This window comes from Hesperophylax consimilis, chromosome 8 (genome assembly GCF_061612785.1).
Source record: "Hesperophylax consimilis isolate HC1 chromosome 8, BYU_Hcon_1.0, whole genome shotgun sequence".
NCBI classification, from domain to species: Eukaryota; Metazoa; Arthropoda; class Insecta; order Trichoptera; family Limnephilidae; genus Hesperophylax; species Hesperophylax consimilis.
Genome location: NC_142843.1, coordinates 16,716,021 through 16,743,308, shown reverse-complemented (window position 1 = coordinate 16,743,308; position 27,288 = coordinate 16,716,021). Strand labels below are relative to the sequence as shown.

Here is a 27,288-nt window from a genome sequence, read left to right as displayed (position 1 = left end):
AACACAAATTAAATAAAACAGTATCTCAGAAAATTGACCAAAAATAATTTCCGGTACCGGGAATCGAACCCGAGCCTCCTGGGTGAGAGCCAGGTATCCTAGCCACTAGACCATACTGGACTTGCGAAATTGTGCGAAAATACGTTATTTAACTTGTTTAATAATTACAACGAATTTTGTACACCATTTTTCTGAACGGTGAGCGGTGGTGGGGGTATATGAATATAATATGAAATAAAAATTTATTTCATACTACTGGAGCTAAAATACAATATCAAAAATATCCTTCCTTTGAAAAATAATGATTCTCCATAAAAAAGGAGTGCACTGCCCGGGAATCGAACCCGGGTCGCAAGAATGGGAATCTTGCATGATGTGCTTCCGCATTCCTAAAATAATTGTGAAATTATAAATACATCCCGGCTGCCAAAAGTCCATATTGAAAAATTAACAATTTTATGATTTTTTTCAAGTCACTGCTTGTATTTAATAAAATGAATTCTTAAAAATATCACCTGAAATAATCAAAACACAAATTAAATAAAACAGTATCTCAGAAAATTGACCAAAAATAATTTCCGGTACCGGGAATCGAACCCGAGCCTCCTGGGTGAGAGCCAGGTATCCTAGCCACTAGACCATACTGGACTTGCGAAATTGTGCGAAAATACGTTATTTAACTTGTTTAATAATTACAACGAATTTTGTACACCATTTTTCTGAACGGTGAGCGGTGGTGGGGGTACCCGCTTTTTCGTTTCGATCTTGACTCGGTTTTACTACGTTCCCGAAAATTCATTACGCGGCTAAAGAAGTTTCACTTCAAAAAAAACACTCAAGATTGCTGGCACAAACAAGAAAAGAACTTTTAGATTGGTATAGGAACACTTACGGGACAAACAAAGTTTGTTCTCATTCCATTCATCCGAATGCTATGAAACTTTCGAAGTTTGTTCTTATACCATTCATCCGAATGCTATAAAACTTTCAAAGCTTGTTTTTATACCATTCATCCGAATGCTATGAAACATTCAAAGTTTGTTCTTATACCATTCATCCGAATGCTATGAAACTTTCAAAGTTTGTTCTTATACCATTCATCCGAGTGCGATGAAACTTTCAAAGCTTGTTTTTATACCATTCATCCGAATGCTATGAAACTTTCGATGTTTGTTCTTATACCATTCATCCGAATGCGATGAAACTTTCAAAGATTGTTCTTATTAGTTCCAGCAATGTTTGGAGTGTGGTTTGAATGGTAGAAGTATTCAAGGATGCTCGAGAAAGACTTAATAAACTTTGAAAGCTTCATCGCATTCGGATGAAATGGTATAGGAACACTTACGGAACTAACAAAGAAAAATTCATTTTAATATTTATACAGAAGATTATATTTACTCCCACAAGCTTCTTATTATATAGAAGCTTATTCAAGCTTCTTTTCCTAAAAAATAAAAATATGAAGATACAGTTTTACAGACAAAAATTAATTAAATTAAATGTAACGTATTATTATGATAATTTTAGTTTTTCATGAGAATTAACTGAAAACATTTTAAGTGAGATGTTAACCCATATCAATAAATTGAAAATGGGGATAAATATGCGCGGGCGGGGGATAAAAAGCTAATGATACTGATACTTTCCAACTAAATTAAACTCCTCGCCAAACTAGAAGAAAAATTGGTAAATAAGACTTTTTTTTTTTTTTTTTATTATTCTTCAAAGTACAATCCCGTTAAACCGCAATTAAACAGTTTGTTAACAGGATGTTCATGTTCAATTACAATATAACATATGCACATAATATCATTACTTATTAAAATACAACTTATACATTATATTTATCACTAACCACTGCCATAATCAATAGTATTACTAATTCAGAGTATCTCTACTAAGTAGCCATGTTTTCAGCATATATACTCTTAGGTAATTCGCCATTTTTTTATTGCTTGGTAACATGTTAAATATTTTGGGAACGTTGTAATCAATATTCTGTGCCATGATAAGGCCTATACCGGCAAGACAGTCAAGCTGCGATACAACAATAATATTTATTTTTTTTTTTTTTTAAAAAGAAAGACAAACATTCCCGGGTTACGAATAACCCAACAATGTTTGAAAATCTCCTACTACCACCACAGAAAGCCGAAAATGTTGCTTGTGTTGTGATGGAGGACTTAGCCAGCCGAGGAATCGAACACGCGACGCTCGGGTGAGACCCAAGCGCTATGCCCACTCAACCACTGACCGGTCGCCTGTTATGTTTCGCCTCTGTGAAAATATTTGTTTTGGAACTAGTAATTTAACCATAGAATTTTGTACTAATTGTAGGTAATTTAAATTAGTTTTGCAAGATTGTCCCCATGTGGTTATTCCATATCGTAAAGTAGATTCTGCGAGTGATAAGTAAATAATTTTTAAAATATTCACAGGAACAAAACATTTAAGTTTGTACAGTTTACCCATTATTGCCCTCAGCCTTTTACAAAATTTTGTTTATTTGCAAGTCCCATTTCAAACAAAACTAAATAAATGATGGTTAATGAAGACACCTTTTAAGATCAAATATTTTTCGTGCTTGGGAATAGGAACTCTGTATACTTAGGTGGGTATTTAAGCGCTAAAGAAGACTGCGAAATACAAGTGAAAATATAAATTTGCATTACAAAGACGTTCTGAGTAAACCGCCAAAGATATGGAGGGACAGGGAATTGAATAGGGCGAAGAGAACAAAGAGCTTCGTCCAAGAGCTACAAACACCCAATTTCTTATGTCTTGGAAATATTGGACAATAATTGAATCAGTGAAAGAAATAGTGTATTTGAAAAGATAAACAACAGCAAGACATACAACAATACCTATAATCGAGTGACAGCTGTGTTTTGATCTGCTCCCGAAATAAATAGTTAACAATCTGGTACAGCGAGTAAATTTCCCCGTGGATGTGTCAAATCCGATGAGAATTGTTAGTTTTACTAATTCAGTGTTTGATTTGTCAGTGATTGACCAGTGATTAAATAATTATCAATAGTTTAAAATCGAAAAATTATCAGTACATCGCAAGTCAACCAAAAGGGTAATAGAGGCAGTGTTTGACCCACAGAGTCAACCAAAATGGCAAATTCAGAAAAAAATCTGAGAAGCAAAGGACAATCGACAGCTGCTAACCTTTCATCTGAGCCCTACGTTTTAAACTTCGATAATCTCCTGGAGAAAATGGAGATGAAAATGGAAAAAAAATTGGAAGTATTTAAACAAGCAATAATAAAGAAAATAGATGACGAAAATCAAGAAACCAGAAACACAAGGGACTTCATCAGCCGTCAGTACGATGACATTCATCTTAAGATGGAGACCATTATCAAACTGGTTTCGGAAGTTGAATTAATGAGAAAGGAGCTAACGGAAAAAGACAGAATAATAAAGAGCCTGGAAGTCAGACTGGCAGAAGTGGAGCAAGTAACTCATGAAGACACCCTTGAATTTACTGGGATCGAAGTAAAAGAGGGTGAGCAGCCTGCAGAAATTATTAAACGGGTGGCCGCAGTCTCAGGAATCGAATTAAAAAGCGATGACATCCTCGACATCAAGAAAATTCCGGACCGACGACCTGGAGTTCCCCCAAAACTCCACGTCAGATTTACTAACCCCCAAAAAAGACGACAAATTCTACTGAACAAAAGGCAACTTAATACAATTACAACACAAGGAAACGGATTCCAGAAGATTTTTGTTGGTGAAATCCTTGGTCCCTATTTCAAAGATCTTCTGTGGAGGTCTAAAACAAAGGCAAAAGAAATGGGCTTCAAATATGTCTGGTACAAAGACTGTAAAATAATGATTAGGAAAAATGACGGCGACAGGCAAATACACTACATCAAACATTCGGATGATCTTAAAAGAATTGATTAATTTCTTTGATTGAGAGTCCAACTTTTACCGGTCATTCACTGGGTCGTTTCCCCCAATATTGGTGAGTCATATCTTTTATGCTTATTTTCGCACTGTAACAATAATGAACTCCTGCACTAGCAATAAAAGGTTGAAACCCCCAGTGATGGCCACGGATTAGTGGAGCTCTCATTCAAGGGAACTAAACAATTCTTTTTTTTGTTTATTATAAATTTTATAATGGCTATTAACTTTAATCGCGTACATGCAGAACATGGTGATCAAATCAACCCTTTTACTACTTCAGATGCCAAAATTTGCAAATACCTTATAGCAGAGGTAAAAAACACTACAATTATGCATCAAAATATTAGGTCAATTAATAAAAACTTTAATGAACTCCAGATACAGCTTAACCACCTTAATATAGACTTCGATATAATTATTCTCACGGAATGTTGGTTGTCAAACATTTATACTCCAAAATTAATAAATCACTACTCTTCGTTCAATTCGACAAAACATGATAGCCAGAACGATGGAGTCGTCGTATACACAAAAAATGATCTTAACCCCATTGTAACGGAAATAGACATTATTGGCGCGAACTGTTTGCAAATAACATACAATAATGACACTTGCATTCTAGCAATTTACCGCTCTCCTTCGAATCGTAATATCACACCATTTCTAAACAGTCTTAATAGCATATTATCCAATCTTTCCCATACTAAAAATTTGATAATTATGGGAGATTTAAATATCAACATACTCCCAAATAATCCACATCACCAATGTCACGACTACCTGAACATGTTAGAATTCCATGGATTAATTAGTACCATCAATACACCAACAAGAATAGTCAATGAATCAAGTTCATGTATTGATCACATAATGGTCAAAACTAATAAACAAAACAAAAGCATCGTTTACAAATCAACAATTACAGATCATTACACAACAATCTTCACTTTGCAATCCAACACCACACAAAATAGACGAGATCAGTCTCTTATATACAATAATATTAACTTTGAAAATTTAAAAACCTCAATTAAAAATAAATCTTGGCAAGAGCTTTTCCAAATAAAAAACTCAGATGATGCATGGAGATATTTTGTTGACTTTTTGAAAAATGAATTAAGTAATAATACCACAACTTTGTCAAAAAAAATTCCAAACAAAATTAAACCCTTGAAATCATGGATAAGTCATTCAATCATCAACTGCATTCGCAGAAGAAATGCACTACACAAAAAAGTGAAAGACAATCCTTACGACGTAATCTCATTAAACATTTATAAAAGATACAGAAATACGTGCGGGGAAGTCATTAGAAAGGCAAAAGAAATCTACTATGGAGACAAAATCAAAGGAAGCAATAACGATCCCAAAAAAATATGGCAAATTCTAAGAGAAGCCACAAATACTCAATATGCCAAAGACAAACAGGACATACAAAAACTCTGCATTGATGGAAAAATTATTGACACATCAAAAAATCCTAAGGTCGTTGCGGATTACATCAATAATTTCTTTATTAATATTGGTTCAAATCTTGCTTCTCGTCTACCAAATTATGGGAATGTTCAACCTACTGAAAGAGGACTTCAATACTCCAACAGAAGACTCAATTTCCAAACGGTGTCAGAAGAAGAGATTCTAAAAATTATCAATTCCCTAAAAATCACTTCTTCAGCCGGGGTTGATGGCATAACAACCAAGATCTTGAAAACGCTGTCTACGGAAATTGCATTGCCCCTAGAACATTTAATAAACCTTAGTATCACTCAGGGCCACTTCCCCTCAAATCTTAAACAAGGTATCGTTATTCCTATACATAAAACAGGAAACAAGACTGATATAAATAATTACCGACCAATAACCCTACTAACAAGCCTATCAAAAGTATTTGAAAAAGTCATCAACTCACAGCTGGTAAGATTCCTCGTGAGCCATAAACTGATCTCAGAAAATCAATACGGGTTTCAAGAAAACAAGAGCACCTCGGACGCTATTGCCGCTGTCACAGATTTCATTGTAAAACACCTTGATAAAAGGAAAAAATGTATTTCAATCTTCTTAGATCTTTCCAAAGCCTTTGATACAATATCACACAGTAAATTAATAAACAAACTTGAACAAATCGGTATTACGGGAAACGAACTTAACTTTTTTAAAAGTTACCTTAATGAGCGCAAGCAACAAGTTAAAATAAATAACATACTTAGCAACACTTGTTCATCTAACTACGGTATACCACAAGGTAGTATATTAGGTCCGTCTTTGTTCCTGTTGTATATTAACGACTTATGCAACATTAATATTCAGGGGAAAATCGTTAGTTTTGCCGATGACACCGTCTTACTGTTTGAAGCTGACACTTGGCTAGCTGTCTACAAAAAAGCTGAAACGGACATAAGCATGGTAAAAAAATGGTTGGATATAAACACGCTCACACTGAACACAGAGAAAACTAAATATGTCACACCTAGTATTAATATTACTGGTCAACCTCCTGATGATGCCTCCATCAGAATACACTCGTGTTTGAATTCCGATGAATGTTGTCAGTGCCCCTACATTGAGCGCTCTACTCAGATGAAGTACCTCGGCCTCACCATTGATCCATATCTCAAATGGAACCTTCATACCCAAATAATTGCAAACAAAATTAGAAAAACCATGCACTTTTTTAGAATCATACGAAACTTTCTCGGCTTTCAAGACCTGAAAATGATTTATTTTGCAGTCTGCCAATCTATTATTGAGTATGGTATCATAGCATGGGGAGGCGGCACTTCATCTGCACTAGACCCAATCATAAAGGCTCAGAAAACAATTTTAAAAATAATTCTAAGGCTACCTATAATTACAGACTCAAATCTAATTTTTAATATTATGAATGTATTCGATGTTCGGCAGCTATATGCAAAAACTATCTTAACTCATCTATACTCAAATATAAATAATTACTACATAAAAAGTTCAAATACACGATGTACTCGAAGCAATAACAAAATCTTATTACAAATTCCGAAAACACATACTACGTTTGGTCAACGAAATTTTAAATACTTTGCGACAAGACTCTACAACATTCTTCCAGACAGCATAAAACAACGTGATTCACAAAAAAATTTCAAAGATAATGTAAAAATTTGGATTAAAAATAAGAATAGGGCCTTTACCGGTGCATTCACCCAAATTTGCAGTTATTGAAGTCACTACATTACCACCACATTATTGAGCGAATACTTCTTAATACAAGTATAGGTATGTTCAATGGTATTAGGAACTAACACAAATAATTCTGCCTCAACACAGGCTAGCCTAGTGAGGCGGTATTTGAGAAACCACAACTGTGCTTTTATTTTCTATTTACCTTCAAAATATTATGTTTGTATAAATAGTTCTTAATTTTTGTTAAATTTATAACCTAAAATATAAAAGTTACAAATTAATGTACACCTTAATATGTATGTATAGTTGTAATGTGTAAACTTTCCTAAATAAAGATATTATTATTATTATTATTATTATTAAATAGCATAAGACTGCTGTCAAATTTCTCAAAACTCCATGAAAAGCCAAAAGTGCCAATCTAATCACATTACGTGGTATTGCTAATAAAAAAATTTAAGAATTTGTTAAGCCAAATGATTTTTTTCATAAATATTTTAGTCATTTTCACAACTCTCCAAGAATCAAATGAATGCATATAACCCTCAATGCTCTCAAATGTATTTTTTAAGTGGTAGGGAAAGGTAGTACACATGGTCCTACCGGCAAAACCCGGTAGAGAAAAAAATAAGCCCCTCACAACATCAGTTCGGTTTCTTTTGGGTACCCCCTAGTATAAGAAAATTCTTCAATCCTCGCAAGGCGCAGTTCGTTTCGCTTTCCACCGTGAGGTGCAGTCCAAAGAATGGTGATACATATAAGCGTAGTGGTGATGGTATGATATTATCAAATTCAAACTTTGTTAATAATATCTAAATTACCTTGCACATCATATCTCACTGCATCATTTAATAGAGTAGGATTACTCACATAAAAATGTTGCGCCTTATAAAAAAAAGTTTGATGGTGCGACACAATCACTCGCTTGTATTAAATCCAATCTGAATCAAACCTGTTTCACAAATTCCATACTCATTGTAAACAATCACTTTATAAAGACATAGCGTGGATAGCTCCATTGTCAGTTCTCGCTCCCTCTCTGATTAACAATGCATGTAAGATAGATCTAAGATCATAAAATTTTATAAAAACCCCTTTATAAGTTTGTACTCTAACTAGATGCTGATTGCCCTCTGTCTTTTAATGTAAAGAAATATTATTACATATGTTATCTTAGGTTATACTGCTTATATTAACTTCCATTTATTATTTCACTAACTGTTTTATCTTAAATTTTCCTTTTACATTTATTATATTGTTATACCTGTAGGATAACCTACACTTTTATTATGTCTGCACGGTTTAAAATGTATGCAACTATATAATTTATATTTTAGTTATAGTTATGCATGTATCAAATAATAAGGTATATCCCAGTGAGACAGATATCGAAAAACACCCGTAAAACAAATTACAAAAAAGAGGGTACAGCGGAGCTGTGAGCGGTACGGTGATACGTAGGTACCTTTATATTATAATAAACCTACATATTATAATGAACAACTGAATGGCAAAGCAGATTATTTTTTCATAAATATCCTGCTCACCTTGGAATCAAAAGATCAATGAAACGAATAACATATTTATCATAATGCTTTTACGATTTAGGCGTTTTAGTTTTTTTTGGTAACTTCTTTGTAAATTATGAACCCTCGACATAATTACATAACCACTCGGTAGTATTTGCACAGTATCGCTAGGCAAATTGATTTTTTCAATAGCTGTACCCCGCTATCTGTTTATTCAGACAGAGAAACAAGAGCGCGTGTTGCTTTTACGTCAAACAGATGGCACTGGTTTAAAAAAAACAGCATAAATGTTGGACAAATGTCCAACAAATTAATAATTAAATTTACAAATTTGCTAAAAGTTTATCAGGAAACGGCTTGCAATCCCGTTTTTAACAGGATTACAAATAAATTGAAGAGATTTTTCAATACTCATTTTTATTCGTTCAGTGCGCTTTAAATTTCCCATTGCAAGTATAAAGTATAAAGTATAAAGTATAAAGTATAAAGTATAAAGTATAAAGTATAAAGTATAAAGTATAAAGTATAAAGTATAAAGTATAAAGTATAAAGTATAAAGTATAAAGTATAAAGTATAAAGTATAAAGTATAAAGTATAAAGTATAAAGTATAAAGTATAAAGTATAAAGTATAAAGTATAAAGTATAAAGTATAAAGTATAAAGTATAAAGTATAAAGTATAAAGTATAAAGTATAAAGTATAAAGTATAAAGTATAAAGTATAAAGTATAAAGCATAAAGCATAAAGTATAAAGTATAAAGTATAAAGTTAATGCTTATTATTGGTAATAGTAGGTATATTTGGAGAAACGGTTGATGCGAGTAAAATATGAGGATCTACACCGGTCTTTTTAAATTTTTTTTTTTTTTTATGTGATTGCCGTACAAGAGTTCAAACTGCTCCAAACCGTCTGGAGCCAGTGATACTATGGCATCCCCAATTGGTGTATGTTGTGACGCTGGAGGCAATGGCAGGGTAGACAGAAGGTTGGGAAGTTCCTGGCTATTCAGATTTGGATACTGGGCTCTAGAGTTATTTTAAGCAACGCTCCGTTTCTTCGTTTCTAAATGGTGGTCTTTCACCAGAGCGATACTGAACGTATATTCCACTCTAGAATGTGCTACAAATATACTATGAATACGAATTTGTGGCCAAGGATCGTAACTAACCGACACACTGGTGTCATAAAATTTGCGCAACTCCTCCCGCCTTAAATATAATATTCCTTATTTATTTATCATTAATGCAATCGGATTTTTTAAAACAACAGCGACAAAAAACAAACAAATTAAGATGAGTGCTTTCCTAACAAGTATAATATTGCCTATAATATCTACAAACAAATTCGTAGCAAACAAAAAAATAGCAAGTAGAACCTAACCAACACGTCATCGTAAATGCATTCTAGTAGAAAATATCTTAGTTTTATTATACATTTTGACCTTGGGATAGTCAATACATTGTTAGTTACCTTTAATAGTCTTACATCGAGTAGGTAATAAACAAATGAGGTCGACTTGATAGTAATTATTCTTGTCATGGCTTCACGCGTTAAGACATTTAATTGCTTGTACATTGCATTATATAATAATAATGTCAATATATTAGATGTACCATGGAACAAGCTCATAATACAAGACTAACTGAAAACGTTGGACTTCTTAATACCGATATATAAATAAATACGGTCAAAAACCTTAGAATATTCCTAAAATTTACAAAATATGGCATTTTATTTCTATTCTATTGCAGAAACAAACAGTACATAATTACATAGAGGACTATAGCTATACAAGTTAATACAATGATTGGTACCAATGTCATGTCGCTGACATATATACATATGTGGAATATTATATATTTTACTTAAGAGTTAGAAAGTATGTTAGGGAAGAAGAGAGGTGTGTGTGTGGGCATGTGCACATGTGTGTTTGGATGTGTGGGTTATGTATTAAATAGAGGGATAAAATGCTTATGTACTGTGAAAATGATTTTTAAATATTTTTTTTTCTCTTCGATTTTCTTTGTATTTTTTCTGATTCTACATATATATTTTTTTAAATATTTTATTTTAATTCCTTTTTTAATATATAAAAAAAATTGAAATAGGTAGTGTGTTATTGTTCACATGTTTCACAAAATTAATAACAAAACATCCTTATGTAATTTTTTTACATTCACGGAACCGAAGGTCAAAGTTTGTGGTTTTTTTAATGTAGAAAAAACATGTTCTTGAATAATGTATCGTCGAAAATGATGATATAATAACAACGAGTTACACCAGTGATTCTCAACCTTGTTTTTGTGCTATTCAACGCCACTCTAACGCTTTTTTTTTATTTTTTTTTTTTTTTTAATGTATATTTTATTTAGTTATAAGAGTTTACATCTTATACCTAATATATTATTTACTATGACTACTACAATATTATTTACTTCTTATATACTAAAATTTAGATTTCACAACATTGAGACATAATCCACGAAAAACTGCAAGACTTTTAGCTTCCTTAACAATTACCGGGAGTTCATTGAACATTTTAAAACCTTTATAATAAATATTGTTTTTTGTTTCTGATAAGTGTGTTTTAGGAAGCCTAAAATCGTGTGTTAAAAATCCTAATTTAATGATATTTGAAAAACAAACTCTGTACTTCAAATAAAAAATGCACTTCGTCTAAACCAGCGGTTCCTGAACTTTGTCATGCATGAAATAATCGCCACAGGCATTTTCTTGGCGATTTTTTATGTACACATTTGGTCCTAGGAAAATAAATGTGAAAGAAAGACAGTCCATTAATATTAGAGGAGATTTTTGGAAACATTTCCTTTTGAAGTCGGTGGAACCTGACCTTGGTTCAGGTAAAAAATTACAATTTATATGTCGATTTGTGCCTTTCAGAAAGTAACGCCCAAAAAAGTATTCTTTAAATGTAAAGTTTTAAACAGGAGAAAAAAATTCTACTTTTTAAAAATTAAATAAAATGTTTTCGACAACTGCTTTTTTTTAACAAAAAATTGTAAGAAAACATTAAAAATGATTATTGATGATTTGCTCATTACCTATCAAAAATAGCCTAACCCCCCGGTCAGAATTGATTGAGAATTATACGATTATATATTAAGATTAAATAAGATATGATTTGAATAAGTAACTGAAAAATTAACTTTTTTAGCTTCTGCTTCCTCGAAAGGTTTACAGAATAACCGTACTGCGAATCCACTTTTAAATATATATTTTTTAATGTGAAACCGCACAAGAGTCCCAACTGCTCCCAACCGTCTGGAGCCAGTGAGACTATGGCATCCCCAATTGTGGTACGTTGTGAGGCTGATGCTGAGTATGTTGTGGTAGTGGGGAGGGGAAGGAGATGGAAAAGATGAAGGTAGGGAAGTACGTATTTAAGATCTGGTCAACAAAAACTGTCAAAGCCGTTTCAAGCAACGTTTGAATTCTGAATGGTGGTCTTACACCAGTGCAATACTGAGAGTATATTCCACTATACTTATTACTACTTATTTCTATCATATATCGGTGGCAGAATGTGCCTATATTATATGTATTATTTTAACTGAGTAATTTGTGAAATAACATAAATTAACAAAAATAAAATTTACTTGCGCAAAATTAAATTTATTTGAACCCGTGACTTGAAACTTGCTAGTCGAGAGCCTTACCCCTCGACCGTGGAGGCAGTCAAACTGAAACGAAACATTAGTGTAATGAAGGGCTCTTAAATTTGTCACGTGAAAATACAACCCATAAAAATAAATTTAGCGAAAAATCGCTATTAAAAGGCCCTCCCTCTTTCAAAGGTTCAAAATACAATCACACTCGAAAGATAGTGTAGTTCTGAAAGGTTTGTCGCCGTTCAAGAAAGTTTGGAAATCATTGTAGTGCGGTCATGTAACATTAAACATAAAAGGAAGTTACAGAAGCTTCTATATTTTTTATAGACGGGTTTGAGAGGAAAATTTGAACAATTCTTCAAATTTAAAAGTTAATTTTTAAGTTCTGTTAAAGATTTTTTCAAGTTCTGTTAGTATTTCAGTTCTTTCAAGCAACTAGCCTTTAATGATATTATAAATGAACTTGAATAGGACTTTCACAGAATCCGAAAATGAACATTGAAATTTGATGAATTGTTCGAATTTTCCGAAACAACCCGTCAATTTCTGTGAAAGATTTGTTCAAGTTCTGTTAGTATTTCAGTTCTGTCAAGCAACTAGCCTATAATGATATTATAACAGAGCTTGAATGGGACTTTCGTAGAACCCAAAAATGAAGGTTGAAATTTGATAAATTGTTCAAATTCTTCTAAACAGCCCTTCCGTAATGTCTCTCCCCAATTACTTCGTTATTTTCTTCTTCTTCCTTGTATCGTATATATTCCTAGGAACTAGTTATTATATATGCCATATATAGATAGTATAGGGGTAGATAGCAAATAGTGGAAGAAGTACCTAATACATAAGTGGGATATTTGGAATCTTTAGGAAGTTAATTTATCGCCAATTTCCTGGCTAGGCCTCGGATAATCGGATCGTTTTCCCCGAAGTGCCCCTCCATTAATCTCCTTTTCTTTGAATTGGGGAAAATGGATTATTTTTTTTAATGATCCGGTGTGATATTGATATCAGAAAATAATGATTTAATGACGTAGAATTTAGATTTACCTATATAGTTATGGTGATTAATTATTGTGATAGCCTACTGGTGAGCTATTCTTAAATGAGAAATGTGATTTATTTTCTATTGACGAATTTTTCAAACCAAGCGAAAGCGCTGTGCTTGATTGCCTAGTATTTATGGGTATGTTTTTTATACATTTTTTTACATATGTCAACTTTTGGAGGCTGTGTCTTCTGTCAGAAAAGAAAAAAGAGGAAGTTCTGAGAATGTAAAATGTATAAGGGTTGAGATGGAATCTAGGGATCATTGTATCCAGTAGTGACGGACTAATGAATATATCCCTCCCACTGCGGCGCAAGGCGATGGGTCGAGAGACCATTTGGAGAGGTCAAAGGGTCTCCCCAAACCAGTCTCTCTCGAACACACCTCACCCAATGAACTCGGGCACCCCTGCTAAATCACAAAACGTAGCGAATCACTTGGGTTGACCTATCGCAGAGGTTATCAAATAAATGTTTCCCGGGGCGGCGGTACTTACCTGCTTCCCAAATTCAAATATGTGCTAGAATAATCAATCAATCGACTTTAAGTTAACTTGGGTAATATGAGGATATTGAAAAATAAAACATCATTAATTAGTTAGTAAAGATACAGGTGCACCTCTTCAAAATTATTTTTATGTGTAGAGCGTTTCGATTTTTCTTCTTCTTTATTTTAACGAAATACAAACAGAAAAAATGAAATCTTCCTACCATCGTAATTGTAGTAATTAGAATCGTAACCAATGATGAAGGACTAAACTAGTGGAGAAATTGATCTCACGACGCCTGGGCGGAAACTCGTCGCATTTGTCCACTCAGCTACTAACCGTTAACCTGAATATAACTTACCAGTATATTATCAATTAAAAAGCTCCGTTTTATTAAAATAATGATGACATTATTATTTAGGCACTTGTAAGGCTTTTTCAAAGTAAAATTAATATATTTTTAATCTCGTGAACTAAACGCAACGCTTATAATGGATAAAAATAAAATTACACGTTATGTTTTAAAATTTTGAAATAAATTTTTAAGTCAATGGTGAACGAAGCTTTCCTGGAAATACAGTAATCGGATAGATCGCGCGAAAAAAAGTTCTATTCGTTTATTTAAATACAAAAATAATTATCGTAAATACTATTACGGTATTGTTTTCCTTTGACGATATTTTGTCCTAACATAATAATAAGTTTACGTGTTTAAGCTTCGTGGAATTTATTAAAACAATATTTCCACGTATTTCTCTTCCGTATTTATTATTCTCACATTAAAAATATGTTCGTAATTTCCACAACACAATTACTTAACCTCACACCTCTTTCATGCACTGATTTTCAACCTGTTTTTTCTACTGAACATTGTATCTTCATCCAATTATCAATCTGTCATAAACCAAATCCTATTATTTTGCTTCGAGCACATTCATATATCGAGTGAACTTTTCCAGAAGTACAAAACCTTTTTTGGTTTTAATAATATTAAATCAATCTCAGACCTTTTGTAAATAATATAAAAGGGATCATTATTTCAAGTAAATTGGTTGTCATTAATAATATATGTCAAATAAAATAAGATATTGATGGACGATGAGTCCCCAAAGTGGGTTTATTATTGCGTAAGTTTAGTATCGATTCAAAGGGAGATGGGTCCCTGTTATCTTCTCACGCACCAATACTGGGCCCGCATTATCTTCTGTTCTCCTTATAGTTCTAACAACTCGTGCCCTTATTATTATAGACAGCCATACGTTATTACGTATTACCCATTGTTGGACAATATGATAAACATTTTCTGGGCAGCTGAGCGTTATGTTAGTCTCTTTTCTTTGAAGAATATTATAATTTTGTATTAAAATCTATATAAAAAAATACATTGTTTTCACAAGGTCATTGGGATATTTTTTAACAACCCCACCTTTTTCATCGATGAAAGTACCAGTTTTTAACTTTAAATAATGTTTTTCATTTTTGAAAACAAAAAATGTACCATTTCACGTGAAAATTTTTGGCGAGGTGAGGTTTTGAAAGGATCTGCACATATTTTTTTGTTTTATTACCTGTGTATCACAACCAGATTTTACCCAAACAGTACCCGCATAGATATATTGCTTTGTATATAACAAGTTATTCAAAATTCAAGTAAAATTTCAAAAAAATACTAATTTCGGTTGTGTTTGAACTTTAGTTCAAAAACAATTGCTTTAAATTTAAGTATCATTTTCAAAATTTAACTTACCGTGTGAAAAATTAAGCGATAGTGTTGAAAATATAATATAATGTCTCAACAGAAGATTATTACAATTGTCATTTTAATAATTGGAACTATGTCTCAAAAATTCAGATTATCCCATAATTTTTCGCGGATCTGCGCTAGTACATAGATATATCAAAAAATCACTGGAAAACTTTACATGTAAGTACTTTTTAATACATGTAAGAACTTTTTGATTTTTTTAATTTGATCAACGATACCTAGACCACATTGTTTAAATTTTCTACCCATTTCTCGCAAATAACCTTAAGCAGTCGTAAACAATACAATTGCTGTTTTCCAATGACGATTCGCAAGGACATTAATGTTGGAAATTAATAAAAATTCACGAATCTACATATACGTTTTTGCAGCTTGCAAAGCCTCCTAGATCACAGGAGTATCTAGGAGGTTTTGCGCGTACACAACGACCTACGTAACAGAGCGATGAGGTCCTTAAATTTGAACAGAATTGCTCGGGTGGGTAAATACGTTTAAAAAATTAATTTATTTGGTCAAATACAGAATTTAAATAAATCAATTCAACTTATTTGCACCACGTTACAAAACTGAAGATTCACCTACATTCGCTAGGGTAACCTACATACTGCAATTCAGAATCCAAATATTATTTGACATGGTTTTAGCTATGTTCAGTAACCAGATGTTAATATTTTGCTTTCTAATTCACTTTTTCCTTCGCTCACATCTGTCACACACTATCTCACAATTCCTCAAAATATGAGACACATATATAATACCATCAAAAAACTTTCTAACTATTTTTATTATTGCACCGTAGAGGTCGATCGATATGGCTTATTGAGATACGAACCAGTTTTGCTGATAAAACCAAATAATTATTCATTTACGTGAGATTAAGGCAATCATAATATTTATCCACCGATAACTAATCTTTACGCCATTTATTTGAAAACTTATGGCAAGATATACAAATTCCGTTCGTTATGTTTTGCTTTGTTAAAAATTTTTTTTTTTTTGTTTTTTGTGTAATAGATATAATAAATTAACAAATAAGGACAACTATGCAGGGCGTGGTCTTGAGTGAGCTTGGGCCCAGCGCTCACTCAAGAGTGGCGCTTGGTGCTGGTAGGCTACGGTCGATAACGTGTTGGTGGAGGCCATTAGCCGAATCCTGGTTCCAGTGACCCGGTGTCTCATCAGGACGGCAAATCCATTTAGTCCTAATTTCGTGAACATTTTCTATGCGCTGCTGTATCTTCGGTATCCAAATATGATTCTACAGGCGTCATTATATTGAATTCGGAGTCGTTCGGTAGTGACACCATGTCTCGCACGTATACAGGCAAGTACAGTATCATAATTATAAGTTTGACATACAAAACAGTACACAACTAGAAAAAAGGGAGGTTAAGTAGCACAAACAAGAAGAAACAAAAAAAGTAAACAGACAGGGATATACACATAAGCACAGAGCAAAGATAGAAATTTAGAAGAAGGTACTTACCCACTAACACATTGGTAAAAATAGATTTTGCTATGATTATGTCTCCAACGTTTCTGTATGTCACGTTTGCTTTCAAAGGGGATTAAAAAAAATGAAGAAACAATAATACTGTCATTATTCGTAGAGTCTAAATATTATGTCTATAAAAAAATGTATTTATATTGAAATAATATTATGTTTCTGTATTCTTAGATTTCAATAAATGTTATAATTTATACTTGCGATTTTTTTAAAAATTCTTTTTTATCTTTCACCCATCTTGGTCATGTATAAGTGGTTAGTTTTAATGGTACAGTTGTTCTTAAATTTTCTTACAATTATTTTAACTATTTTGGTACAAAATTAAACGGCGAAAAATTACTTATATTGAATATTGCTAATTTATTAAGGATCTCTCCAAATTATTTGTAATCTGGTTAGAAACAGGATTGCAGACACTTCAAGCACTTTATGAATGAATTGATAGGTTTCCTAATAAACTTTTAGTAAAATACAAGTATCCTATAACAACGTATTTATAAAAATCCTAATATTTCCGCATTTCGTAATAAGGAAGTTGAGTCCATTTTTTTTATTTTTTTTTATCAATGTTCGCATTCAAACTTAAATACTGGTATTTTTTTTTTTTTTAAGTTTGTTTTCATAGTTAAATTAATTCTCAAAGTTTAAATTTTATTAAGCCCGCCAAAACGAGCGGAATCCGAGCGGTAACAGGCGGGGTGTAGTGTGACGTCATTAGAACTGTGAAAACCACGTCGCTTAAGCATTATGTATGGAAAAAAAATTAATTTTTCAACAAGGAATTCCAGTAATTTTTTTACCAATGTTAACCGTCTATTATAATTGATGTTATTAAAAAAAAAAGAAAATTGATTAAGATTTGATAGTTAAATTAATATTTTAAGTTAGAATATTTGCTTTTCGCGCCCGGTACGGTATTGCCGTCGCTACTTGTTGACGTTCCCCGCGCGAATTCAGGACCACCGCGCAGAAAAGTAGAGACCAAAAGTAAAATAACGGTTTACAGCCCAGTTCACTGTGAGACTTTTCTGAGCGGCCGGCGGCCTGAAGTGTATCACATGCTATGTGACATGTATAATAATAAAAACATCTAAGTTATGCAATAAACAACATATTATTATAAAGCACTATACGAATATGTATCTTTAGAAATCCATTTCATATAATAATAATAACAAATACGTACATATATTTGACAAACCCAAATAAACCTTTGGCCTATACACCTCTCTCATCTAAACCGACCATCTCTCATGTAATAGAAAGAGATGCACCATAGGTGTTCCGTTGTACGTACAAGTCACGACACATGTGACGACAGAATTCTTTCGACCAATCGTGGAGCGTATACAGTCTAATGCTATTGAATGCTTTTTCAAGAACGTTTAACTAATTCTAAAAATAATAATATAGAAATATATTTATATATTTAGAATCGATATTTTTTGATCTACATGAACATATTTTTTATAAGTCAAAATATTTTTCACTCAACTTCCTTATTGTTTATTATCAAGCAAAGGCAGATGCATGAACGCGTATTCCGATATATTGGGAATTTACTAAAAGTTGTTTGTTATTGTTTATCTTTAGCTAAAGAAGGAGTTAGCGCAGCACTGCATAACACCCCAAAAACAAATAACAAACATACTTTTGGCCGTGAAAATCTTAAATCATATTTTACTAAAAGTTTATCAGGAAACGGCCTGCAATCCGTTTTTAAACTGATAACCAATAATTTGAAGGGATTTTTAATAAATTAGCAATTTCTTTCAGTATACAGTTTTATTACAAGATTCATAGAAATGTTACAATATCTGAGCAAATACAATAAAACAACCGTATTCGCGATAATAGTACATTACCAATTAAAATTGGACAAGAGAAGATAGAAAATTACATCAATTTTTTTAAACTGATGTGCGGGACTGAAGTAAGATAAGATATTATTATTAAATGGTAATTATAATATTTTGTGGGCAATATGGATGCCATGGCAGCAGAAACAAAAAGACAATCCTTATTTCTCCCCTTTAGACAGATTTATAATTAAGGGCAATCTTGACCGTAAACAAAATAGCACTGCAATAACAGTAACGATTAAAATGTTTAGGGAATTGTCCAATGACGTAGTAATTAAAACGCTCAAATCAATTCTTACAATATGATATGATATACAATTTATCTACCATCATTTTTTTTGGAACACTGGCAAAGTTCGATAGTTTCGAATTTATGGTTTATTTCGTCCCACATTGTCAGTTTTTTGTCGTCACTGAGGATGATGAAAACAAAAAAGTTTACATCGAGGTTTTTACGTTTGGAGGTGGTTTACAATACACGGAGAAAAATGAGTAATGCTGTTTTATTAAACATCTCTTCATATTATAGGTAATCCTGTTAAAAATCGGACAGCAAGCCGCTTGATGATAAACAGTTTTGCTTTTAGGCTTGTAGTGTAAATAAAATATTGTAAAGCATTTAAGCGTTAAATTGAATCATCAACATAAAAAGGTTTTTTTCAACTTTGAGGATTTAAAAAAAAAAAATCACAAGTTGCGCCACAATACGAAGTTTGTCAAAAAAATACAAATAAATAGTAGTATATCTGTGTGTAGGTATATAATGGTCAACCTTATGATTCCAGAGATAGCCTCATTTTTAATGTCAGTGCCATATAAATTTTTCTTAAAAAAATGATGACCTCTTCATTTGTACACGCAATTGCTTCATATAAAATTTTATAGCATAGTAATGATCAGCAGAATCCACTTCTAGCCAAAAAAATACCCTTGAAAATTCACGTCTCTATGTCTATGAAAGGCGATTTTCAGCCCACTGTGCGACGCCTTGATTGCATAGATAAGTTTGCTGGTCTGAATATAGTGTATTATTATTCTAATTTAGCATAGGGAACTTTTCTAGTATATATACGATAAACACCTACTAAAAGCGATTAAAGATGATTTATTTACATAAATATTAATTTGTTTATTTACAGATAATTTTTTTAATTTACTTGTATCCTTAAATCACAATCAAATACAGACACTAAATATTGTTCATCTTGATGCAATCATAAACACAAACAACAAACACAAGGGGCTGCTTCTATACAAGAGAAACTTTAAAAAAAATCAAGAGCGATAAAAACTAATTTTTCGAAGTATTTTAGTTAACATAAATGATCATCTCTGTAAACTGTTTAAATATATACTAATAATATTTATAAATATTATTATATACATAATTGTAAAACTTTGTCCATTATCACGACAAATAAATCCGCCGTAGAAACTGAAGCTCGGCGGCAAGGCGAGTGAGTCACATACAACAACGTCACCTATATAAAGTACCTACGTGAACGTTGGTTGGAAAATGTAGACACAGACGGAAACAGGGGCGAACCAAAACAAAGAATGTCTGGAAAAATTTCAAAACATTTCTGTTTTTGCCGATGATAGGTAAATTGACGACGACAATCTTCGTACAGCCATTTACCTTCTGACAGCTTAATTTCTCGTGGACGTATTTTTGCACGAAAAATTATAAAATATCTTTAAGTAATTTTTACAATCTCTCCTAGAGTCAATCATGATATTACGACGTTTGTACGTTTTTTAGATTCCGATTAGCGGCTCAAATTTATTTTATCGGACTTAAAAGCTTTTTTTTCATATCTTCATATCGGCTAGTAAAAAAAATGGTCCGATTTCACGGATTGAAATTTTAAAAAATCACAGCGGTTACAAAAATACGATAAAAGATACAGAATAAGATCATAGAATTTGTTTTTAAATGTGAATCAAATGGCCTATTCTAATAATTCCTTCCATTGTCTCTGTGTTTCCTTCGTATTACAACATGGGTCTCTTCAAGACGCATATTCACTCCTTCCTTTAATCGAAAAAACCCTTCAAACAGCATCTCAGAGAAGACATAGGCCCCGAAGGAAATTATTTTCCTGAAGGCCTCCTGTGTGGAGTTAATGTAAAAAAAAAACTTCCGCTGAAATTAATTATTTATTTTTACAAATCTACATTCTTTAATTGACCTATCTAGGGTATGGGAGTCGAAAGGTCTTAAATTGATGACATCTGTTGTTTTTTAAATCGGTATAGATCAAACCTCAAGGAACCTGTTTAGTGACCTCCACTATACGAAGAAGAAGAAAGTCTTACGATTATGTATTCATTTATTCATACAGATTAAGGAGATGCCATACGTAGTAATGCAAAATCATGTGTTTTTGGTTTGAAAATTTGGTCGCCTAGAAATATTTCAGATGCTTTAATTAAATACTGCGAGTAGAATACATCTTGGCCTTTGAAATAATCGAGTACTTTTTAGATAAGTCTTTTTATAAGCCCAACAAAATATAGTGTAAAGGCCTATGAAAACTGCTTTATAGTTCAAAATCTCCTACTTACGAACCCATTTCGGTTATAATTTTATTGTATAATGTGGAAAATTAAGTTATTTACAAAATGATCGAAAGAAAATTAAATATTTATGACTGAACACCCACAAAATAAAATAAAAGGCACTTTTGGGCAGTGTTTTTTTCTTGCATAAATCAAAACAGGCGGATTAAGCGGGAATTGAAACCTTATCACCATCTACGTGAGGGTTGTTATTGATAGCGGCCCAATTTAAAATATTACACGACGTAGTGCATCGCCTTAAGCCGTACTTGTGCCTTAAGTACCTTCACATACTCGTTTATTTATAAGCCGACCTTTTTTGGGGTTTCCTATTTAAGAGTAGTGAAAAAAAGATTTCCGCTCGATCTCGCAATATTGACATTCCCTTTAAGCGGTTAGTTCTGTGCGCCCCTGAGGAGTGCCGGCCAGTACTCTGACCATCATCACGGACTAGCATTATGTTCTAAAATTATGTTATGGGTTTCGTGCTCGCGCATATTGAATTTTAACTAGTACTTATCGAGGCGAGTACACAACGCGGGTCCATACTCTTCTGGAGGTCGAAATTATGTTGATCTGCTACTGAATTAAATTACCAACTAGAATTTCAGCTCAGTTCAATCGGATGCAGAGATTAGACAAGTTATAAGAGGGAGTTTAAACTCTACTTATTTAAAAACAAGTAGATTGGTGCATTCAAAAAGTATGTTTCTATTTTTCTCTTACTTTATAAATCAACAACAAAATTTCCTCTGAAATCATAAGGTTTCTACTTAACCCGTTAATTATTAGGAGACCAAATCTGGTCCAAACATCATATGGATTTGTTTTCCTAATATTTAAAGGGTTAAATAGCTATTTACTTTCTTCTGGCCAGTGATTATTCCGATTTGAAACCCGGATTATTTAAACTCTGGTCGGATAAAAATGTAGGATGCATCCGACATGGTCACCATCTTGAACAGGAACCGGAACCTAAAAAATCAATTTAGAGACATAATATGAAATCCCAAATGGTCTAATTAAAACAGGAGTGCGCTATGCTCAGTCAATAATCATTTTTGACGGTTTACGAGTGTCTCCCAAGTTAATTGGATTGCCTCTGTATTTAAACCGAAAAGCATGTACATTTAATGAAACTACTTTCAAGTTGACAATTTTGCTTTGCGACACATTTTTTTAATACGACAAATTGTGCTCACTATAAGTAGACGATACAAATAAGAAAAAAAAACAAATAATTTACATTTTTTCGAACAGTTGAAGAATGAATAAATATATAGGTTAGCACCATTTTTCTAATCACAACCCCCTGATATTATGATTGTCATGTTTATTTGACCTAAATACATTTTGAAACACTGACAACATTCATTTTTAAATGGCTTAGGTATTTATTAAACGCACGGGGAAAGAACGAGTTATGTTCCAAAGTTAGATTTCAAACATTAAGGACGGGTTGTTTCAGAGAATTTTAACAATTCTTCAAATTTCAAAGTTAATTTTCAAGTTCTGTGAAAGTTTTTCTCAAGTTCTGTTATTATTTTAGTTCTTTCAAATGACTGGCCAATAATGATATAATAACAGAACTTTCAGGAAACCCGAAAATTATGGTTGAAATTTGATGAATTGTTCAAATTCTATGAACCAACCCATCCTAAGATGCTAATTCCATGTGAACATTTGATAATGACTTATTTTTTTCTCCACTTCTTCAGCAGCTGGTGACCCCCCATAATAAAAAAGGAGATTCAAACTTCTCAACCTTGGTAGACCAGCAAGTTAAAATAACCGAGAGATACTTACAATAGAATAATGTTCCAAAATAATATTTCATATGCGATACTGCTGTGATATTAAGAACACAAAATGGCGTCGTTGTTTTTTATTACATCTATTTATACCGATATCGTCGGTATGCGAACGATTAATTCGAAACATCAATCGATTATTAAAAGGTTTCGGAAACGAACATTTCGAACATGTCTATCCATTACTAGCCATAGAATGAGACTGGCGTAATAAATTAAGGCGATGCACCACGTTGTGTAATATTTTAAAGTGAGCCGCTATCAATAACAACCCTTACGTAGATGGCGATAAGGTTTAAATTCCCGCTTAACACAATCCGCCTGTTTTGATTTATGCAAGAAAAAAACATGGCCAAAAAGTGCCTTTTATTTTATTTTGTGGATGTTCAGGCATAAATATTCCTTTTTTTTCGATCATTTTATAAATAACTTAATTTGCCACATTATACAATAAAATTATAACCGAAAATGGGTTCGTAAGTAGGAGATTTTGAACTTTAAAGCAGTTTTCATAGGCCTTATACATTATTTTTTTCTGGGCTTATAAAAAGACTTATCTAAAAATTACTCGATTATTTCAAAGGCCAAGATGTATTCTACTAGCAGTATTTAATTAAAGTATCTGAAACATTTCTAGGCGACCAAATCTTCAAACCGAAAACACAAGATTTAGCATTACTACGTATGGCATCGCCTTAAATATTAAAATTATTGATTTTTTTACAATAACACGATTTTGTAAGTCTTTTTTTTATTTATTTTTTTAGTGAATACCTCACAAGAGTCCCAACTGCTCCCGTCTTGAGCCAGTGAGACTATGGCATCCCCAATTGGGGGATGTTGTGAGGCTGAAGGTAAGTGGTGAAGGGAAAAAGGAAGGTGGGGAAGTACCTGGCTATTCAGATCTAGTCACTAAACACGGCTAAAGCCATTTGGAGCAACGTTTCAATTCTGAATGGTTGTCTTAATAGTCTGAATCACGTAAGTAATCTGTAAGTCTTCTATGTCTGAATTCGACAATAACCTTCCATATTATTTTGAAATTTGCATATTTAAACAAAATTAATACATAAATTGACTTTCCCTCTCTTCATAATTTGAAATGATGGCCTTGAACACCCTTGAAGGGTGAAAGCCAGAAACATTTGAAAAAAAATACTCGTATTACCATATTGTATGAGAATTGGGTAATGTAAATGTAAGGAAATATGTTGGAAGAAATTTAAATTCAAATACGATGTAGATAGATATCTACTTACAATTTTAAATACATGCATTATTTGAAACGTGAATTTTTGATTATGAATATTTTATCATATTATTTCCTGTAAAATAACTGGTTTCTGGATGGGTAAAATGATTAAACATTTTTAATTCAAAGAAAAATCACATTTTGTAGGTTTTAGTCTTAAGCGGACACTTTTCCAGCGGGTTTTACTTTGTTCGGTGACGTGATTTATACAACTTTCTTCAGTCATTCGTTTTATCTCTCGGACCATAAAGATGAAATAAATCCACATTTTTGTAATAAAACAGAGTCAACATAATAAAAAAGTCTAAAGTGATGGAAAGGGTGAAAATATATTAAAAGTTATCTGTCATGAACACAATATAAGGGTCAACCTGAATTATTGCATTTTACCTGGGCCAATTAAAATTATTTTAACGATTGAAGATTAATTTAAAAGAAATATCAATTAATTTAAACAAAAATCAGAATAAGATTTGGAAGCATCTAGAAATTTAACCCGAGGTAAAAGATAGAGAGCAAAGCCTAGAAAGGCTGAGGTCCCGACATCTGGACTTGAATTGAACCCGAGATAAAAGATAGAGAGCAAAGCACAGCAAGGAGGAGGTCCCTTCATCTGGACTTGAATTGAACCCGAGATAAAAGATAGAGAGCAAAGCCCAGAAAGGCTGAGGTCTCGACATCTGGACTTGAATTGAACCCGAGATAAAAGATAGAGAGCAAAGCACAGCAAGGAGGAGGTCCCTACATCTGTACTTGAATTGAACCCGAGATAAAAGATAGAGAGCAAAGCCCAGAAAGGCTGAGGTCTCGACATCTGGACTTGAATTGAACCCGAGATAAAAGATAGAGAGCAAAGCACAGCAAGGAGGAGGTCCCTACATCTGGACTTGAATTGAACCCGAGATAAAAGATAGAGAGCAAAGCCCAGAAAGGCTGAGGTCCCGACATCTGGATTTGAATTGAACCCGAGATAAAAGATAGAGAGCAAAGCCCAGAAAGGCTGAGGTCCAGACATCTGGGCTTGAATTGAACCCGAGATAAAAGATAGAGAGCAAAGCCCAGAAAGGCTGAGGTCCCGAAATCTGGGCTTGAATTGAACCCGAGATAAAAGATAGAGAGCAAAGCCCAGAAAGGCTGAGGTCCCGACATCTGGGCTTGAATTGAACCCGAGATAAAAGATAGAGAGCAAAGCCCAGAAAGGCTGAGGTCCCGACATCTGGGCTTGAATTGAACCCGAGATAAAAGATAGAGAGCAAAACTCAGAAAGGCTGAGGTCCCGATATCTGGGCTTGAATTGAACCCGAGATAAAAGATAGAGAGCAAAGCCCAGAAAGGCTAAGGTCCAGATATCTGGACTTGAATTGAACTTTTGAGTGTGGGAGAGTGCTAAATTTGAAATATTCAACATTATATAGATGTTATTTCAGTTATTTGGTCCAAAAACATTTTTTTTCGAAAATTTTATTTTTTTGAATGAAGATTATCAGGAAATTTCAGTTAGGCTATGCGCTGCACCGTTACCCTGAAAATCTACTTTCAAAAACCAATTTTAGGATAAAAAAGAAAAAAAAAAACGTTTCCGACTACAACAACATTAATAATTAATTATTTAATATTAGCTCTCTATCACACCCAAAAGTCAAGAGCCGCCACTGGTCTCGGGTTCAATTCCTAGATGTGATCGAATCTCGGGTTCAATTCCTAGATGTGATCGAATCTTTTTCTGATTTTTCTGTTTCATTTTTTTCGTATGAGATTTGTTCATATATCTTTAGTGATTAATCATTACAATCTGAGAATTTACTCAGTAAGTTTCTTCACTCGTCAAAAATATTGATGAACTATTTTAACTTACATATCTACATACTTCTTTAACATGCAACTGTGACATATTGAGGTATTTTACAATCAAATATTAAGTATTGTTCAAGCAATAGTTTCTCATTAAATATAAGACAGAAAATCATGATGAAGCAGCGGTGAATCTGACATAATTTGACTATGCAACGTTTGACTATCCATCATAAGCTATTAACCGTTGACATATCCATTTATATGTAAAACAATGACGAAGTTGGCATCGTTTGTCCAATTTTTCGATTGCCGAGTGCCTAAACTCAGAAAAATTCGGGAAAGTCTGGTTGGTAATTAACATACGAATTCCTATTTACCAAAAAGTTTTGAATTTGAACACCGCGTCTTTATTTTTCACAGTAAATTCACCAATATTTTCTATTTAAATCTTTAAAATCGAGGATGGAATATTGTTTTTACTTCTTACCTTCTTGGGTAAACAGGGCTCTTTACTTTGAAATTTTCGTTCCCGCCTACGGCTTCATAAATAACGATAGCGGTGATTCGGACTAATAATTTAAACATAAAACCACATCATAAGAATTTTGAAATGACTAAACCACAAAAAACGTTACAAATATACATGGTTTCCTTCAGCCAGCGTCCATAATGTATGCGATCAAAAACAAATTTTACTGCCAAACCAGAGAATGCTGGAGCCTGTAGAGAAGAGTGCTAATTAAAAATAATCATTGATTCGATTGAAAATCCATTTGAGCTCTGCCAAGCTATTGAACATTGAACGGTGATCTCCGATAATGATCCATTACATTTACCATTCAGATTCGGTTCAAAGCGAACTGAATATAAATTGGCCGTACATTTTTCGGATATATCTGGAGATGTTACAGTGCGCTTAAAAATTCCCATCACATCTGTCAAATGATTATTTTTGTTTAC

The 27,288-nt window shown here is 32.9% G+C and overlaps 1 protein-coding gene and 2 non-coding genes across 4 annotated transcripts in view; all 3 read right to left on the bottom strand.

Moving 5' to 3' along the window:
* Window positions 1-27,288, bottom strand: part of LOC149421636 (G protein-coupled receptor dmsr-1-like) — a 418,612-nt gene that overhangs the window by 366,509 nt on the left and 24,815 nt on the right. The window lies entirely within an intron of this gene.
* TRNAE-CUC (transfer RNA glutamic acid (anticodon CUC)) lies at window positions 49-120 on the bottom strand. The gene has a single exon. It is a non-coding gene; the product is annotated as a tRNA-Glu (tRNA).
* On the bottom strand, window positions 577-648 carry TRNAE-CUC (transfer RNA glutamic acid (anticodon CUC)). Its single transcript has one exon. It is a non-coding gene; the product is annotated as a tRNA-Glu (tRNA).